The 19,996-nt window shown below is 37.2% G+C and overlaps 1 protein-coding gene across 2 annotated transcripts in view; it reads left to right on the top strand.

The window, feature by feature from the left end:
* Positions 1–19,996, top strand: part of LOC117394800 (poly(rC)-binding protein 3-like) — a 407,378-nt gene that overhangs the window by 226,879 nt on the left and 160,503 nt on the right. The window contains exon 3 of one of the 2 annotated variants that reach the window (XM_034920769.2): positions 18,268–18,365. The exons of the other annotated variant lie outside the window; for it this stretch is intronic. The gene's annotated coding sequence lies outside the window, so the exon portion shown is untranslated. The remainder of the gene's footprint in view (positions 1–18,267; positions 18,366–19,996) is intronic. 2 annotated transcript variants of the gene reach the window in all.

Here is a 19,996-nt window from a genome sequence, read left to right as displayed (position 1 = left end):
TCTCCAGTGTTTTTTTTGGGTAAGACTTTTTTTGTTATCAGTTTTACTCAACTGCTTTAAATTCTGAGAAAAATCAAAAAAGAGCACTTGAGATTCTATTTTTTGGCTGTAACTCTAGAATAATTCAGCTGAATGTTTGTTCTTCTGACAGTAATGGAGGAAGCACAGACTGTTTGAAGTTCTCTTTGATTTTGCACCCAGGAATAAGCCTGTGCCAGCGAGGGTCTAATTCCTTACGCAGTCAGAATACGGCAGAGCAGGGGGAGGGGGATCAGCTCTTCATAGCTTAAGAAAACTAGATAGAAATATGAATGGAAACCATAAATAGCATATCAGTTTCTTAAAAACTTCAAATTAACCATTTTTGTAGAATGGGGGCAGGGCAACAAATTCTACTGTCAATATTCAATGAATGCTGGTATTTAGTAACTTAGCCTTTAATTAGCCAGGTGCCAATCAGGCAGTGATAAAACGTCAATCAGTTTTATGACAATTGGATATGTTGTTATCAAGATATAGGTAACAAGGTGAGACATACAGAAAAACAGGACAGGAGACATAAAATTAGTTCAGTGAGCTACAGTATTGTCAGTGATTGACACAAAATTGTTATCGCTGCATTCGCCCATGACTTAAATGCTGTAATTCATGTTTGTTCATGACATACCCTCTATATTATTCCATGCATTGCTTTCTAAATCTGTCATTGTCTAAGCAAAGAAGTCCTTCCTAGGCAGTTCCAAGGCTTAACAATATTTAGCAGGCGGGATGGAAGCTGTTGCTTCTCTAGTTATTCCTTCCCTTTTTTCTATAATCATCCTAGAATACTCTGCCCTCCTTCTGTGTTTCTTTCGGTGTTCTTTCCTTTCCTCTTCCCTTCTCCTTCACGGCGATAACTTCTCTACCAGGGATCTGCAGCATTAACAGCTCTGTCATAGCTTGAGCACTGCATTTATCTGCGTTCTCACATCCATTGCCTTTAGTTATCAGAAGCACCACAGTTGTATGTATTTGCTTACGATTGTAAGTCGCCCTGGATAAGGGCGTCTGCTAAGAAATAAATAATAATAATAATAATAATGTAAGCTTTGCATTCCTGCAAAAACATATCAAGTAGGATACAGTTTATTTTCTATTTTGAATTAGTTACTGTAAACCAGTACTTGTTTTATTCATAATTGACCTGGTTAGTTTACTTTTACTACAATAGGGAGATGTTTCAATCCCTTTTATTTTGTGCTGGTCACAAGTGAACTTATAGTTGCTTTTGTGGTCTTTGTATAAAGGTTATAACATGGAAAGTATTCAGACATTGTGTTTATACTGTGGCCTTTAATACACTGTAGTAGCAGGCCGTGATTACAATGCAGAGTATCACGCATTGCATAGATGGCATGCTTTTAAACCTGATTGATTGAGCCTGCCACCTTTCGCTCAGTTTAAAAAAGAAAAATGTTTTCATAGCAATAAAGAGTAATGCCCTAGCTGTTGGTCTAAACCACAGCATAGAAGTCACATCAGATTTCAGTGTATTGCATTATCTAAAGGGCTTCAATATGGTTCCTCTCACATTCAAGCTCTAAATGCATCTATCTCATATTCATTCCAGAAGTGGACTAGTTACCTTGGACAGGGACTTAACCGGTTTCTGTTTTTTTTCTTTTCAATGTATTGACTACGATTTGCCTCCCAGGTGAATTGTCTCACTTTAGAGGTATTCTGTTGGGTGTAATAGAGAAATGAGTTCCAAACAAATTGCAAAAAGAAAACCTTCAGCAGACAATTCATGGAGCTTTCAGACACCACAAGTATACACTAATGGTTCTCTCTCTGGATGCTGGACTATTTGGAACACTCAGATTGGGTATTCAGAATGGGAAATACACAGCATGAGCCTCATGACTATGAATACTACAGATTGACGCCATGATGCAAAGATTTCTAGGTTCAACCCGTCACGATAACAGATTGTGTGGGGAAAAAAATTGTCAGTTAAACATCTGTCTGAATTGCATCACAATTTGCTGTTCAGTTTTGGTTCACATTCTTAAATGAAAAAACCACTACGAACACTGGTAAAAATGTTCCACTGGGGCTGCAAGGTAGATGGTTCATGCTCAGTCTTTTCCACGTGCACAAGAATAGAAAACATTTTTGTTGCAAATATCTGGAGCCCCGGAGACGACATGTGTGAAAAAAAAAACAACCTTGGATTAACTTGTTTGCACGATTTACAATCTCGTTCCCACAAATTAACTATCTCGTTCCCTCGAATTAACTATCTCATTCCCACGAATTAACTATCTCGTTCCCTCGAATTAACTATCTCGTTCCCACGAATTAACTATCTCGTTCCCACGAATGAACTATCTCGTTCCCACGAATGAACTATCTCGTTCCCACGAATTAACTATCTCGTTCCCACGAATTAACTATCTCGTTCCCTCGAATTAACAATCTCGTTCCCTCGAATTAACAATCTCGTTCCCACGAATTAACAATCTCGTTCCCTCGAATTAACTATCTCGTTCCCACGAATTAACTATCTCGTTCCCTCAAATTAACTATCTCGTTCCCTCAAATTAACTATCTCGTTCCCACGAATTAACGATCTCGTTCCCACGAATTAACGATCTTGTTCCCACGAATTCACTATCTTGTTCCCTCAAATTAACTATCTCGTTCCCACGCATTAACTATCTCTTTACTACAAATTACTAACTCGTTCGCACAATTTAGTCATTGGTGCACCCATGTTGTCCAGTGTCAGATACAGTAGTTCCTAGCGTACAAAACTTCCCAGTGTCCACCCTTTCACAGCTGCGTTTGTGCATTAACGTGAAAAAGAAAGACTTAATTTCCCAGTTCAGCTCAATTAATTTGTAAGTTGTTCCATTACAGATGTCCTGTTGAACACACACAATAAAATATGGACACATAAAACAGTGTAAGCACAACGTATTCACCATTATTTTTATAAATAAATAAATAAATAAATAAATAAATAAATAAATAAATAATAGCTAGTGTTTTACACGTCTCCCAAAAAATATGGGTGCACCAATGACTAAATCGTGGGAACGAGATAGTAATTTGTGGGAAAGAGATAGTAATTTGTTGGAAAGAGATAGTAATTTCAGGGAAAGAGATAGTAATTTGTGGGACTGAGATAGTAATTAGTGGGAATGAGTTAATAATGTGAGGGAACGAGATTGTAAATCGTGCGAACGAGTTAATCCAAGGTTTTTTTTTTTTTTTACACATATCATCTCCTGGGCTCCGTACAAATACAATTCAATACGCAAGTGAACATACTGATACAGAGAGAGAGAGAGAGAGAGAGAGAGAGAGAGAGAGAGAGAGAGAGAGAGAGAGAGAGAGAGAGAGAGCATTATGTTTATTTACAGTAGGTTGACTCAGGGATCTGGCCTGACAAACCTTCCAGACTGGGTTTTAATTTAATGGTAAAATACACCAGAGGACTGAAGATATCAACCTTTAGTCAAAAACTGATACAATAGGAATGTAGTTTACTTTCAAAATTGAGAGTTGTCATTTGCAGTGAGTGATGCTGCTATAATAGGATATAGGTGAAAAGAAATGAAGATATTTCCATATTTATATGGTGATGTTTTCTTTTTAATAATCTTATTACTTTATTACTTCCTTTTTACGTTATTACCTTTTTTCTTAAACTGTATACTTTCAAGACTAGAAGTAATAACATTTTGCTAAAAAGATATGTTGATTGATCATTTGGTTTAGGATTGTATAGTTTTTTTGATTAGCAAAGGTTGCATGAAGGTAGAATTATTAGGATTTACAAATGTAAATTATTCTCTTACACACTTATCATTTGTGTTATTTGGTTTCCAATTTCATCATGCTTCTGTTTTTCATCCTATCCTTGAACATTGTCATCATCAATAGCAGATAAACAAATCACCTTCATCATCTGATTGCGTTTAGCCACTGACAAATGTTGAATTTGATTCTGATGTGTTATTTAGTTTATTGCTGTGTCTTTATTTTGCTTATCAGTTTGGTTACTATTATGTTTCAGAAGTGGCCCTGAATCTTGGTGAGCCTATGTTTCAATGATGTATTAAACAGTCTAGTTTATTGTTTATTTTAAAGTGGAAAAGTCTTGTATACTAATTAATTTCAATTATGTTGTACATGTAATTATTATAGTAACAAGCATCATTATAAAAATGTTTTAATGTGATCCAGTGCCACTGTTGTGTTTTGGATAGCAACCCCAAGGGCTATGCTGTTGCTAGGAGATAGTGGAGGTTTTTTTTTTTTTTTTTTCAATTAATAAACAGGTCCAAGCCTTTAACTTAGGGAATGATAATCAGAAAACAACAAATAAGTAACAATCTGCATTTAACTGTTACAATTCTCAGGGTCTGCACTTCTTTTATGAGCCCTGTTTCTGAATGTAATTGTAAGGATCTGCAGGGAAAAAAAAGATCACTTTGGTGTACACACATGAATAAAATATTGAGGAAAACTGGCCAATATTACTTAAATGTTCTGTGTTATGGTGAGTATTTATTTTTGTCAAAATGCAGTACATTAATACATATACCACTCTTCCTTCAGGGATCATACTATCCTGGAGAGAAAAACATGTCTTTTTATTATAGGATGTAAAAGCCAGCTATCATCTATAATGACTGGTCATTTTTCTTTGTCAGATCTTACATCAATATGAATCCTTGTCAGATAAAGTTTACCTCCCCTTCTTGTTTTCTATGTATCTAAATTAAATCAAAGGCACACTCACAGGGATGTTCTATCAGCCCTCAGGGGGCAAAAATGCAGTCGAAACACTATCCTGCTGCTGCCTGATGTTGGGATACTTACTATCTGCCTGTGAATAATGTGTTGGACTTGCCTGATTATAATGCTACTGCACAGAAGGGGGCAGCATAGGACACAAAACAGCAAACAATGTTTACAGAGCATGACTGGCTATTAAATAGCATTGTGTTACCATGAGCAGGCTGGTTTGATGTTAATCCAGGCAGTATAAATAGTCCAGACATGGATTAAAGGTTTTAAAATACTAACTCATTTATCAAAACCACTTAGATGAGCTTCACAACCACTGTTCTGTGAGCTTGACTTATCTTAAGTTTGGACTTCTATATTTCTAGTATTTTTACAGTATATTGAGCCTGACTAATACATATTTGAAGTTGAACATGATTACTAAGATGTAACCCGTATCTACTCTGTCACAATAAATATACATGTCTATTGTAACCATTGGGTGTTGTTCAGGAAGCAGTCACAGGGGCTTCCCTATTAAGTATGAAATGTACCCATTAGCTTATGGGTATTTAACCTTTAATACCATCTAACCTGAATAGATATACCAAAGCTGCACACAGTGCTTCACTCAGAAGTGGTGAACTTCATTTGGCAGCGATTCTGGAGAGTGCAGGTGGACTTTTTGCCTCCCAAGAATCAACCCATTGTCCACTCTGGTTCTCCATGACAGGAGATGGGGACCCGCTGGCAATAGATGCCTTGGTACAACAGTGGCCGAGGCAGCTTCTGTATGCTTTTCTGCCACTCACTATGCTTCCACTGTGCCTGGAAAAGATCAGGCAAGACTGGGCCACGGTGCTATTAGAAGACCCTTATTGGCCCAGGAGACTGGTTTTCAACCCTAATACAGCTCCTCAGTGGCCAGCCGTGGAGCTTGCCGAAATGCCGCAACCTGCTCAGCCAGGGACGTTGTGGCATCCAGACCCATGGAACATGCAGCTCTGGGTCTGGCCCCTGAGCGACAACATTTGAGCCATCTTGGGTTATCTAATAAGGTCAATGACACCTTACAGAATGTCAGAGCGGTGTCCACGTTTTTCAAACATGGTGTCTACCTAAGGGTTTTGAACCCACGACCTGTCCCATGGCAGTTATACTGACATTTTTTACAAGACCAGTTTGGTGAGGGGAATCCCCCTCTACATTGAAGGTCTATTTGGCAGTCATTTCGGCTTGTCATATTAAAATTGATTCATTTTCCCCAGGAGCAATTTTTGAAAGGAGCTCTGTGGCTTCGGCCACCTATGAAGGACATTGTCCCTTGCTGGAGGCTTAATGTGTTGCTTGAAGAACTTATGAAGCCTCCCTTTGAGCCCTTGCATTCAGCAGAGCTGAAACATTTATCTATGAAAGCGGCTTTCTTGCTTGCAATTACATCCGCTAATGGGTGGTTGAGATGCAAGCTTTTTCGATTGCAAAAACCTTCTTTATTTTTTGCAGAGGCCAGGGTGAAGGTTACACGTTGCACTAATCCTGCTTTTTTGCCAAAAACATTCTCGGCATTCCACATTAACCAGACGGTAGAGCTGGAGGCTTTTCATCCGCATCCTTTCCAGTCTGATAGAGAGCGACAGCTCCATACACTTTGCCCAGTGCAGGCATTAGCATATTATGTGGACAGAACTCAAAGTTGGAGGCAGTTGGAACAGTTTTTGTCTGGTATGAGTCCCATGGGAAAGCCCTATCTATCCTTCTCTTCATTTTCCCCTTGGGGGAAGTAATGGTTGCTTCCCAGCATTGGAGGCCGATCAGTTCAGTCTCACCTCCGTGAGGGCGGCTCTCCGTGAGCCAAGGGGAAAGCATGTCATCTTCCTAAAGTCACAAGCACATAATTCCTATTTTCAAGTCCCAAGGCTTATTCCTTGCAGCCCTTGCTCCTTTTCTGTGAAATGATAAGTTAGTCAACGGGCTGTAGAATTGCAGAACTTGGCTATGTTGAAGTTTCTGGATACTGAACAAAGCTGCTGCCTCCCACTGAATTTGCTGGTACAGGGCACACAAAGACAGACATACACTACTGTATATTATTGGGCTTTTATTGTTGGAGGATGCTTTTTTTTACAGGCTTCAACTCCAGCACTAAATAAAAGTACATGTCTTGGTCAGATTTGCCTGACAAAAGAGAGAATAAATAATAATGAATGTAAAAAGATGAGTTTGTTATAAGTAACCACACTCCCATCATCTTTTTTCACAGCTGTTTGCAGATCCGAGATCGCTAAATCTTCCACATAGAAACCAATCCATGCATCCACTCATAAGGGTGACTTAATGGGGTTATTGATGGAATTTCCAACAAGGCATGTTGCTATTTGGGTTTTTATTAAACTAAAATGCAGCCTGTAGAGAATCTGACAGCTGAGCTGTTACTGTAGGTTACAAATCCAATTGCAGTGGCAGGGCAAGCAGAATGAGCATCACATTTCTCAGCTGTCAGACCTGAAGACAAGAAAAGGAAGAGAGAAAAAAAGGCCAAAATAGTCCCCAATATAGTTTTAGAGTCCTCATTCAAAATCCCTGTGTCTGTCTGTCTGTCTGTTGCACTCTACGTGGTGAAATTGAAAATAAAAAGTCTTGAATGTTCTATTTCTATCCTAAAGACCTTCCCGATTGTATTTGGCTATAATATCAAATTATGATTACCCTCCTTATGTGTGTGCTCTGGTTATTCTTTAGTTTGTTTGAGGGTGAAATAGTAGGAGAAAAATAAACTGTAGCTACAGAAAATAGATTGTAAACAGAGCATTTGTAACAGAAACACTACCAATAATCAATTATTTTAAGAAGAAAGAACAAGCTCAGTAACAAATATTGCATCTAATAAATGCCGGTGTTGGCAACTGATTTTATTTAGTTTTCCACTGTCTTATCAGTTGGTTTCCCTTTCAAGACAGACGCTACACTAAGTGTCTGATTTGATTTCACAGTGTCTGATTTGATTTGCAAGTCCCATGATGACCTAAGGACAATGTGGGCTGAAATGCCATTGCAGTGAGAGTGACTGTACATCATTTGCCCTATACTTCAGCATCCCTTGTTTTTGTAAAGGAAAAATGCATCTACATAACTAAATCTAATCAACATGCAAGTATTTTTTCTTTTGATTTAGGACTTCAAATGGACCTGAAATGCATGTTTGCTGGAGCAAGAAACATTTAGGCAGGCAGGCAAGAGCACTTCCTGAAGACTGACCTTGCTCTGGCTAATAAACCATTTTGATACAGTGCCACAGGGGTTGGCACAAGAATTTCAGATTATTTTCTTTGTGCACCACCAATATTCTTTGGTCCAAGAGTATGAGCACTGGTTTAGCGTTGTCGGTACAACATCAGATGGAATAATTAATCAGGTCTTTTTAAAAGAGGTTTTCCAAACTGCAGTAAAACATAAAATAAAATCCCAAAGAAAATTCCTTTTAAAATCTGAATAGGCCATTATACCCAACAGAAACTGATCCATTACTGTATAAGTCCCTCTGATAAACTCTCCAGTTTTTCAAATTGGCATGTTTTGGGATTCTTATTTAAAAAATAGGTCAAATTGATGCACAGAGATTTCAATTGACCCACTTTTGTCTTTGTATCCTGTCAGCTTGGGTTGTTACATCGATGTAAGCACTATTGTGATTGGTATGCATGCATACAGTCATAGACAAAAGTGTTGGCACCCTGAACTTAATATAAGATAATTCAAGAAAACCTGTTAAATACAAACATTTACTGAACATTAGCCAGTAATGAATATGACAAAGACTAAAATACACAATTTAATTGTGGCAGGGAGAAAGCCCTGCTGCTGTAAATAGTGTGTGTGTGGGAATGTAAGGTTGGCAGTGATGGGGTTAAATCTGTCCCTGACAGCAATCACAGATGTGGCCATACCCCAATTAGGTAACTGATACTAACTGGGGAGGAACCACATGTATAAAAATGAAGCAAAATCCTTTGTTTCTTGGAAGAGTTGTGCTGTGATTCATTTAATGTTTTGCAATGTTGTAGTGAAGGCTAATGCCCAGCCAACAAGTGTTTTGTTCTTTTGTTTGAACCTTTTTTATTTTGGCCCTCATGCCGTGTTTTGCTTGTTCCTGTTTTTGTGGTTATTTTCTTTATTTTCTGAATAAGTGAGTGCTTGAATGGCAGCTTCCTTGTTTCTGAGTCTCATTCCTGCTGGTAACAGCTTGGGTTGTGATGCTATCGTGTCACATAAACAAACACCCTTTATTAAAAAAAAAAAGCACTTAAGCAATTTTTTATATTTGTTCATGACAACTTTGAAAAGCCAGCATGCAACCTTGCGCTTCCCTAGTTGTACGAGTCTCCCAGCTCACCACAAGCCATTTATGTACCCTTTATAGTCTAATTCAAGAGCACAAACATTTAAATGTTTTTGTTGACTTCCTTGTATGACAATATACCTCTTGCAGTAGTGTTCCAAGGATAGTTAGCTCAGAGAACTTGTGCTGCCATACAATTAAATTATGCTGGATGTCCTTGTCTAATTTTGATTTGCATGGAATTTAAATATTGGCCCTAAACAGTCTGGAGAAAATAAATTGTTGTGTCTGCTATTACTCTCTTGCACTGGTTTCAGAGTAAGGGCTTTTAATTACTGTTAGTGTCAATGGCTTTGGGTACAGGGCTGCAATGATTAATCAATGTAATTTAATAATTGTGACGTTTGCATTAATCAGGAAAATCAAATCGATTAATTGTGCAGACACAAATTGATATATTGTGTTACTTATTCATTATTTGTTTGTTTAGTGTTATGGAAAATCCATATTGTAATTGGTTGTTAAACACACAAGAGCAATGCAATCTCAGCTTTAGGGGTGTTTATACTTGGAGACAGGAGCATGGGTTGCATGACTGGCACTCATTTCCGATGTGAATAATCAATGCCAGGGCTGTATTAGTGTCTGTGTTGTATAGAGAGCAGGCAATTGGGACCCCATTTCCCAGTACAGACTGTTATGTCACATGTTTGCATATAACCATCATCTGAAACCTCACCTGATACCTGCTTTGAACTGAAATGGCTGTAGAGTCTAAATACAGGATTAGGGCATTTGTTACATCCATCAACTGTGTGAAGCAGTGTACTGTACATCAGATTAGCAACACACTATGCATATGATTTTTCTGGAATAAAAACCCAATGAACTGCAGTTGTTTGAGAGGTTGCGTTTATTTCTTACAATATCTGAGTAATCCAAATGAAGAAGGAAGGGGACAGGGCATTTCTAGAATCAAACCTTTGCATCTGTAGCTACTTGCTAAAAATGTTGTAACTACAACTGAAGGTAAATTAAAAATATATTGGCACACACATATTCTAGATGAGATGAGATCATGGCTGAAAAGTGACAGAGAGGATTTCTTGCTATCACAGTTACACACATTCAGATGGCAGCTATGTTGTTATTGATCGGGGACATTCGCAGCAGTAAATTACAGTAATTCCTTACAGATATTGACTAATAGAAATGTATTTTTGACGACTTGCCTGCAATCCATCAATGGTATTTATCACGTTATAACTTAAAATAACAGCCTTTTGATATTAAGGTTAGATATAAGGTGTTTATTAGCAAGATGTATTGGTTTGGTGGTTTTGTATGGTATGAGAAAAACGTATTTATAACACTTGTAGTATGTGTCTTTAATAATACACAGTAATTACACTAATGTTACATAGTAATTACAAAATAATGTGCAACAGTCTTGTATGCAAAATAATTACAAAATATGTGCCTACAATTAAAAAAAATAATAAAATAAAATAAAACTTTTGCTGACTTGTAGTGGTGATTAATAGATCAGCTCATCATATCTCAAGAGATCTGGACTGATCAGGTCAAGTTCAGCCTAATCATAATCACTGTACCATGCTTGCAGCCCCATCCTTTTATATCATGTGTACTCTATAGAGGAGATTTTTCCCTGCTAAAGGACCAAGTAGGCTATTAATGAGAGCATTTACTGCTTGAAAATGACTCAGTTCACTTCAAGTTTAATAGGACAATAGTAGCAGACATAAGACTGGATTAGGAATTAAATCAAGAGTGTTTACTGTAGGTATTTATTCACAGTATCAGTGTGTAATGTGTATGTCCTATCTTCTGATGCTAAGTACAAAGCTTTTTCAAGACAGATAAGAGTTTATGAGGAGCTGACTTCCTTACAGAGTCAGAAAACCAAATGAGAAAGAATGCAATTACAACTGGGCAGGAGGGAACCAGGATAGTACAGCATTGGCTTTGATACATTTCTAGTCAGTTCAAGAGACATATTTTTTGTTTTCTGCTTTGAAAAAGGAGGCAAATTAAAGCTTAGGCCGGTTTTGGTTTGCGGTTCGGGTCAGACTCGATCTGAATTTGAATCACTAAAAAAGTTTTCTGTCCTTTCAGCGTACTCATCTCTAACCCTTTCCCAAATAACGTATTAGAAGGTAAATGTACCGGTATTTCCTGCACTAAAGCAGGAGGCGATTAGGGAGGAGTCAGCTGACTAAGCAGTGTTCTCAGTTTGTATTGCCACTTGTTTGATACATCGCAATATCCTTTTATCACGTCTGCTTGGTGATATTAAAAATGTATGCGAACCCTAAAATCATTAACAATATTATCAAATTTTGTTTATCATTTGGATAACATTTAATCATCTAAACTCTATTAACACCCCAACACTGAACTACTTGGTATTTCGTAGGGGTGTGCCGATACTTGTATTTGTCAGCTGGTGTTAAATAAATCAAAACCCACCAATTTATTTATGTGTTGACAGCTGCCCTTCCCTCACCTTTACAACTGAGTACCAAGTTTTATAAGCTGATTGGAAGCAAATTTTCATCTCATCCAGGGTACAGACATTTTTACTGACGTACAGGCCGTAAACTGACAATGAAAATATCACGCAAAACTAGAGAATGCAACTGATTTGTCATGTAAACGTGACCTTTTGTTAAACCTAAACCTAACTCTAGGATATGTATTTCTTTGTCAAGTTTAAATAGAGATAACACCTTGCCCAAGACTACAATCCCACAAGTCACTGCAGAGATTACACATTTCTAAGGAAACTAAAAAGTTAAAAAATGATTTTATATCAAAAGGATGAAAGAGCGTATGACAAATAATCACTTATAATATAAAAGAGCTTTAGCTAGTCAGATTGCGGCATGTTCTATATTAAATAACACTGTGAAATTGTTATTGATTAATACCTTCTCTAATCTCACCCTACAGAATCCATATCACACAACCAGACCGAATTAACCCATCATGGGGCCCTCGGCAAACAGTTCTGGGCCCCTATCTTCTTACATGAATAACAACAAATATACGATTATATATTGGTATATATTAGCTTAACTCACTCTCCACCAATTTGCAAAAGGTATCATTTTTGTTTTTAAGTTATTATTCATGGTTTTGTTCAGAAACGGTAAGTGATGCTGAATTATGCTGAATTCTAGGACGAATTCAAGTTTTACACACTGCTTTGAACTGAACGACTGCTGAATGACTGGCCGAATCTACCAGAAACAGTTTAATTGAAGGCATTTCAAAATAAATTCGGAAAAACCTGAATCCTATTTCAAATCCCATAGCAGAGCTTGATAATCACCTTTCCTGATTTACTGAATAAAAATACAACAGTTTGAATATGGTCAAGAACACCATATGTTGATTGCTACCCAATTATATACTTCTATATGGGTGCTCAAACTTTTGTCCACTAACTGTAGGTCCCCTATAGTCCACAAAAATATTATATAAAAAACCATACATACCTGTACATTGTCATGTAGTCAAATCAGGGTTTCCAACCTTGTAATTTTGTTTTTACTGACACAGATGTACAGTGACCTTTTTTTTTTAACTGACATCAGTTAAAAAAAAAAAAAAAAAACTAGGAACAATAAATAAAATACTTTATAAAATGGGCTAGTTTTGTGTACTTACATTTCTTTAGGTTGTATTTACTTCTTATGGTCATACATGGACACATTTGCAGACTGGATCATTTGCTTCGTTGGTCTCAAGCTGGTGCTGTTTTTAACAGAAGTCTTGATAGTCAGAATTCCATTCAGAATGTCTATAGACAATAGATTTCTAACATCTGTTTTTACAAGGTACATCTGAGAAAAAAAACCTTGTTCTAATTCTGCAGTACTGTGTGGCAAAGTCAACATATTAGTGTCAACCTTGGCAAGTGTAGGAAAACATGGCTGTCCACTAGGAGTAGACAAGAGAGCAATTTTGAGCCAGTTTTCATCAGCTGCCAGATCCTGTCTAAGATCCATCAAGCCAGTCACTTGTTACTGCATAAATTTCATCTAGGCTATCCAGCATATTTCCAATAACAAAAAAGCACTGTAAGCAGGACGGTGTCTCCTGAACTCGCTGTGCTTTGGCTACTTTGTTGAAGAACGCATAAGGTGTAGGTATATGGCATTTGAGCTGATTGGGAAAGCCGTAAGCAATACAAAATGCACCGTATTTATTTAAATTCAAAATTACAGACATTTTTTTATTCACGTTTTAGTGTTCAAATGTGACTTTTTTTTACTGACTGGCCTTAATGGACAGTTGGCAACCTTAAGTCAAATGCATTTTAACGTGGGTTACTTCTTTCTCAATCACCAACACAGCAAAGGCAGTGAGCTTTCCTTGCTTTACTGTTGATCGGAGGTGGTTTTTGACATGCTTCATTAAAGAAAATGCTCTTTATCCAGAGGTTTTCGGTGGTACACGGCTTTCAGCACCAATTTGTAAAAATATTTCTAATGCCCCCCTTTTGCCGCTTGCATTCTTCTTCTTCTCATTTCTTGTGTTTATGCTTTGCTGCCCACGAAAGAAACATTGTTTGCTGTATTCAAGCAAAATCAAACTGGAATGTACTTGTATCGCCGCACAAAAGTGAGCGAGACTGTTCCGGGTCAGCCAGTTTGATTTTGTCTGAACACAAGTGAGATACACTGCCTCGGTTGAAATGTCAGTGAGTGAAGTTCTTCCAGTTTCATTTTTTTTTTTATCTTCAGCATTTTTATTTCTTGTTCTATGTAGCTGCCTCTTTCCTGCCTCAGGGCCTCCCTGGAAGAGAGCAGTCATAGATTAAATGTCACTGAAATAAACAAAAAATAAAACATCACATTAATAAACCTCGAAAACCATTTATTCCATTCTATAGAAGTAAGACCACTGTACAAAAAACTAAAAAAATTCTCGAGGAACAACCAAAGGAAAAAACAAGTGGGAATAAAATGGGCTGTCAGTTTCTAAAGGTTAGAGCATTAAAATCACCTATTAATGTTTCTCTGCTCCCTGCTTGAAAACTGTTAAATGGCGAAAAAAAATATCCCACTTACCAAAAATACAATGGGAATGAGGATTCTTATCTTTTCAATGCCTTTTAAAATAAGATTGCACCACAAATTATATTCATAACCTTATCTCCCTTTTGTATCTTGAAATATGTTGATACAAATCTGACACTTTTGAAAAGCATATCTATAAAATACTACTTTACATATATACATAGATACATACATACATATGTACATACATACATACATACATACATACATATGTACATACATACAGTGCATACATACATACACTGCTTGACCATTGTATTAGGACCTGTACATAATATTGGGTTGGACCACAGTTTGCCCTGATCATAGCATTGACATGATGTGGCAAAGACTCCACAAGGTGCTGGGAGTATTCCCTTGATACAATTAGTGCACAGAGGTAGGCAAACGATTGTAATGACGAATGTGTCCTTCAAGTTCATAATATGCTGAATTAGAATGAGATCCAGGGATTGTGGTGGCCATGGGAGATGCCTGAAGTTTCAGTCATGCTCCTCAAGCCATTTGCGCACTATCCTGGCATGGTGGATGGTTAGATAATCATCTTGAAATTAGCCATCCGTAAAAATGCTTAAGTAAAAAACGGTATTTGTTAATAATTAAGTAATGACTCAGGATATATCAGGAGAACATGCTGCACACCAGGAATGTCAAAGCCAGTCGGGTAGACCAGTCCTAATAAAGTACAGTAAAGTGGCATATGTACAGAAACCATTGCTGGTTTTAGTTGTCCTATTTAAAACCAGAATCTTTATTTGTAAAAGGCCTAAATATTAAAATATTCTGTTGCATCCATTAATTTTGCAGAATCAGTGTGTAATCTACTCAGTTTACAATTTTTATTATACATGCACTGGCAACTTCTATGAGCATGTGTCTATGCTAGGAAAATGCCTGTTGTCGTCAACAAGCAACAACATGATAAGTTTGCATAGAGACTTACCCATTCCCTGGGTTTAAGGGTGATTGACCCAAAACAAATGTACAGAGTTGACATGCCAAATTCAATAAATGTGTGCACTGCAGTGAATCTGATCAAAACCCTAACCTGATTCTAGCTCGCATCTGGTTTACATGCAGACTATTTGGAGGATTTGGGAATCGATTCCACAAATATGTAGCTTGTGTCCAATTAGATGCATATACATTGTTTTGCTTTACTCCTTAATGTGGTCCTCTTACTACTAATATTGCTTATGCTGTTAAAAGTGAGTTCAATGTCTCCTGGCTGTAAGTCGCCCTGGATAAGGGCATCTGCTAAGAAATAAATAATAATAATAATATGCCCAGTGCCAGAGCAGGCTCTTGGCATGCCTGAATAAGCAAGGTTTGTATTTTTTTTTTCTTTTCCTTGTCTGAGGTGGTTTAGTACAGTAGTAGGTGTGCTATGAGTCTGATATGCTAACTGGCACCTTTTTCTGCTTTCCGCACATTCTGCCTCAGGTGTACAAACATCCCATCTCCTTACTCTAGTCAGCTGCCTGCTGCTACCAGACAAGAGTGACATTTCCAAAGCTAGTGAAGCAGGAATTGCTTAAGCAAGCTCACCCTCCCCACAAGATAGACTGTGTGAGCAGAGAGGCAGACTGGTTGGAGTCATTCGGATACTGCAAGTGTTCTAAATGTAGATACTTCGATTATGGTAATGAACTTTGCACACAGTGCCTCCAGGTGGTCTGTAATCCTAAACTTGTTTAAATTTTATAGGACAATGCTCAAAAACATGGTAGATGTAGGAAAAAAGTTATTTTACACTTCATTCCAGTTCTCCCCAGTATAACAATCCATCAGGAAAGACAACAGTCAAATAACATGTGATAATGGTGATGAGATGATTCTAAATACCTAATTGAAAGTTTTGATAGCAATTAGTGGTCCAGGATACAGATCTAAACTAAATTGATTTCCATGTCACATTGAACAACTGATAAAAAAGCTAAGTATTAAGTTATATATTCACTCTGCTATTTATCCCCCCGTCCAGGCCATGCTTCTGGTGTACCAGCCACCAATCCCAAGCATGCATGGCTTCCATGCTCTCGATCCCTTGCAACATTGCTGTAACAATTTATATATAATCGTGCAAAGAAACAAATTTGCATCCTTTTGAAGCTGCACCTATTTTCAAGACCCCCACTGATATCATATAGAAGAGACAAGAATGTAAGAGAATGTGTCATCCACAGCGAGATTACTGCAAAATTACCATGTCAATTTACAGTGGTTAACTTTTAGAAAGGTGAAATCACTGATTTAACTTTTTGTTGTTGGTAAATGCACCTGCTGATTAAATTAAAGAAACACAGCATGGTACATTTAGAGGTGTGATGCATTTGTTTGTTTGCTTGTCGCTGATTGAGTCTTAAGAAATGTATGCTGGGATGTTGTATACATGTAATCATTTTCACCAACAGCACCAGAGTGAAGTTTGATAGAGCTATGTGGAATTTGAACACACATGTTATTTAACACAGTGGCTGTTGTCTTACTATATACTTGTGGTGTTTGTGGAACCTTCACCTGTGTACATGGGTAATAATGCACTATGAACAGGAAAATAAACTCCAATATAACCTCTACAGCCTAGTGTCTAAATTATAATTATTACTCACTCAAGTTTCTGTCTGCGGCTGTTACTGAGGGACCTCCCAAAGCAGAGCTCAGATCTTAGCCTTTTTTGTGGGGTATTTATTTTCAGTTATTTGTAAAACACTGATTGCAGAGAACCAAGTCTTTGGACGCAGGGTTTTTTGTGTGTGTGTGTGAAATAAATGTAAGTGGGTTTGGCTTAGTACTAACCTTCCTTCAATCATACAGTCAAAAAAGTCTTTATCTGAAACTGAATTACCTTCGCTTCCCAGCAGGCATCTATGAAGGTCAAGCTTAACGATGCTATAGCTTAACGATGCTATATTCATCTCTAATAGATCTAGGCAGAAGCATACTGAAAATCAGTGTTAAAGTAGCTGTAAGCTGTAGCTGTACATTTTACCTGTTGTGCAATTCGTTACATAGGTCTCAAAGGTGCAGAAACACATGTTATGCTAAACATGTATCTTGTATTCCATGTAAAGAATGGAAGCCAAAAACTTTAACCAAATGTGAATATATACATATCATATACATAGCATATACTTTGCTATAAAATGTACTATAACAGGTTTCTTACCAAAGAGTACACTTGAAAAAAATTTAGCTAACCACTTCAGGGCCTTGAAACGTGAAACTTAAATTAATCAATACTATACAGTACAACTTATTTTTATATAGCATTCATCATGCAAAGCATCCAGGGTGCTTTACAATAAAGCCAAAAAATACAAATAAAAGCCAGCGGCCAAGCAATCCAGCTAAAAAAAATAAGCTAACTCAAACGGATATGTTTTTAAAATGTATTTTAAAGTTTCAACTGCGCCAGCATTCCTGATATGGCTTAGGATAGAGTACCAAAGGCAGGGAACATAATTACTGAAGGACCTCGCCCCTCCTGATTTCAGCCGACTTCTAGGAGCTACCAGTAGAAGGTACAAACATTTCCTGCAAATATGAAGGCACGTAGTGTTGCAGTGTTCATAAATCTTGTAGAACACAAAATATTCAGTTTGAGGCCTGGGTTAGAATCTGAAGTTAAATGTAAGAGATTCCTAAAAAAAGTAAGCTTACAAAGCTTCAAATGTAACTTGAATTTCCCTTACTGTTTTATGGTGTTTACTATCATTATGAGTGGTTCTGGTTCTATTGTTACAATATTACCTTGCTTTGAACTTGTCTGGAGAATCTGAATTTCAGGGACTCAACAGCCTCCTACATTCCATTCAAATTATTTGACAATGTGCCAATTTTCAACTCTGCCAGCCCCACTGACCGTCTGTCTATATAAAAATAGAATGATTACAAACACCATAAAATAGTAAAAATTGCAATCCAAATGACATTTGAAGCTTCTTACTCATTAAGGTATAATTTTAATAAGCAATTGCTCTCTTTTCGATCAGTCTTTCCTGTTATCCTGTAATTACTAGCTTTGATTTGCTTCTGTTTCAGGATATCACTGATATTTTGTCAAACTGATTGAGACTGAAGTGCTGGACAGGAAGAGACGAGGCTCGAATTTTTTCCAACAGTATAAACAACCACACACAGTGAGTAATTATTCTTCTGGAATTGAGTTATGAATGTGTGATTTTATTTTCTGGGATTAAATCAAATATGCAAAGCTGGCTGCAGGGGACCCCTGACTTTTTACAAATTTAAAAACATGTACTATGTCAATTTTTCATATGCAGTTTTTTTTTTTTAATAGCCCATTACGTCGAGCTGTCATCTCATCTACTGCAGAGCTGGTTATTTTTATAATCAATCATTTCCTGTCAGATTGCACAGATAATTGTATAGTGATAAGGGTCCCGTCCTTCGGATGAGACATAAAACCGAGGTCCTATTGTAAGTGACTCTGTAGCAGCAGTTGTAATACATAGTTCACCCTCTAGTCTCTGTAAGTCACTTTGGATAAAAGTGTCTGCTAAATGACTAAATACTAATATTATAATAATAATCTCAGTGTAACTGTGACAGGGTAGCGTCATGGCCCAAGCTGTTACTGACAGGAAAGAGACTCAGAGCAGAAAGCTGCTCTTTTAAGCACGTATGTGCGCATTTATTTAACAAAACCCCAAAACAGGAACGAGGGCCAAAAAAAAATTTTCAAACTAAAGACAAAAACACTTATAGGCTTGACATTATCTTTCACTACAATGTTACAAAACAATACTCACGGCACCAGCACCCACGTCCCTCAACTCACCCCACCCCAAATATGTCAAATTGAACAAATAATTAGATCAATTATGTTAATTGAGAGCTTAAGTTGGAATGAAAACCAGAAGTCCCTGCAGCCCTCAAGGACTGGAGTTTGACACCCCTGATATACAGGAACTGGGGAAGATGGAAACAAGTAAACAGAACATGCATCACTAAGTCAACAGTGCCAGGGTCTTTTGTGCGTTCCCTTTTCAGAGTGTCGGAGCTGCTCCCATTTGACTCAGCCACTAAACCTGTGGTGTATTTTTTCCTGCCGCAGTGTATCCTTTATTTCGATTTAGCATGTATTATTTTTTTTTGTACTACTTCTTTTATGCACCAGTGAAATATCCTGTTATGTTTTTGACCATTCCCTTTTCAGCACACTGCTAGTTCTCTGCCACACAATAGCACTGCATACATTTTTCTCTGCCAGCTAAATGAACCAAAAACAAACTCATTTTGTAAATGGGTTTTTAATTTATTAGGATTATTTATGACTGCAAGATGAACCTCACATGCTGGTGTAATTAGGACAAATGGTTTGGATAGGTGGTTCAATTACCAGTTTATAATCCTCCTCAGAAGCACACAGTCTCTGGTGATTCATGGGTAATGTAGCGCAATGCGACACAGTTCAGTTCTTCTCATCTACTGTCCTTTGGTCTGTAATCTGCCGTATGACAGTACATTGCAGTATACCAGGGTTAAAGTGCAGTTCAAGCAAGTGAGGCACTGGTAAAGTATATCCGTATCGTAGTATACCATAGGTATATAGGTCTGATATATATATATATATATATATATATATATATATATATATATATATATATATATATATATATATATATACAGACATGCTCAAATTTGTTGGTACCCTTACAGCTCATTGAAATAATGCTTCATTCCTCCTGAAAAGTGATGAAATTAAAAGCTATTTTATCATGTATACTTGCATGCCTTTGGTATGTCA

The sequence above is a fragment of the Acipenser ruthenus genome, chromosome 3, assembly GCF_902713425.1.
Source record: "Acipenser ruthenus chromosome 3, fAciRut3.2 maternal haplotype, whole genome shotgun sequence".
Classification (NCBI taxonomy): Eukaryota; Metazoa; Chordata; class Actinopteri; order Acipenseriformes; family Acipenseridae; genus Acipenser; species Acipenser ruthenus.
The sequence above is the reverse complement of the archived record's forward strand: the minus strand, read 5'-3'. Positions and strand labels throughout refer to the sequence as shown.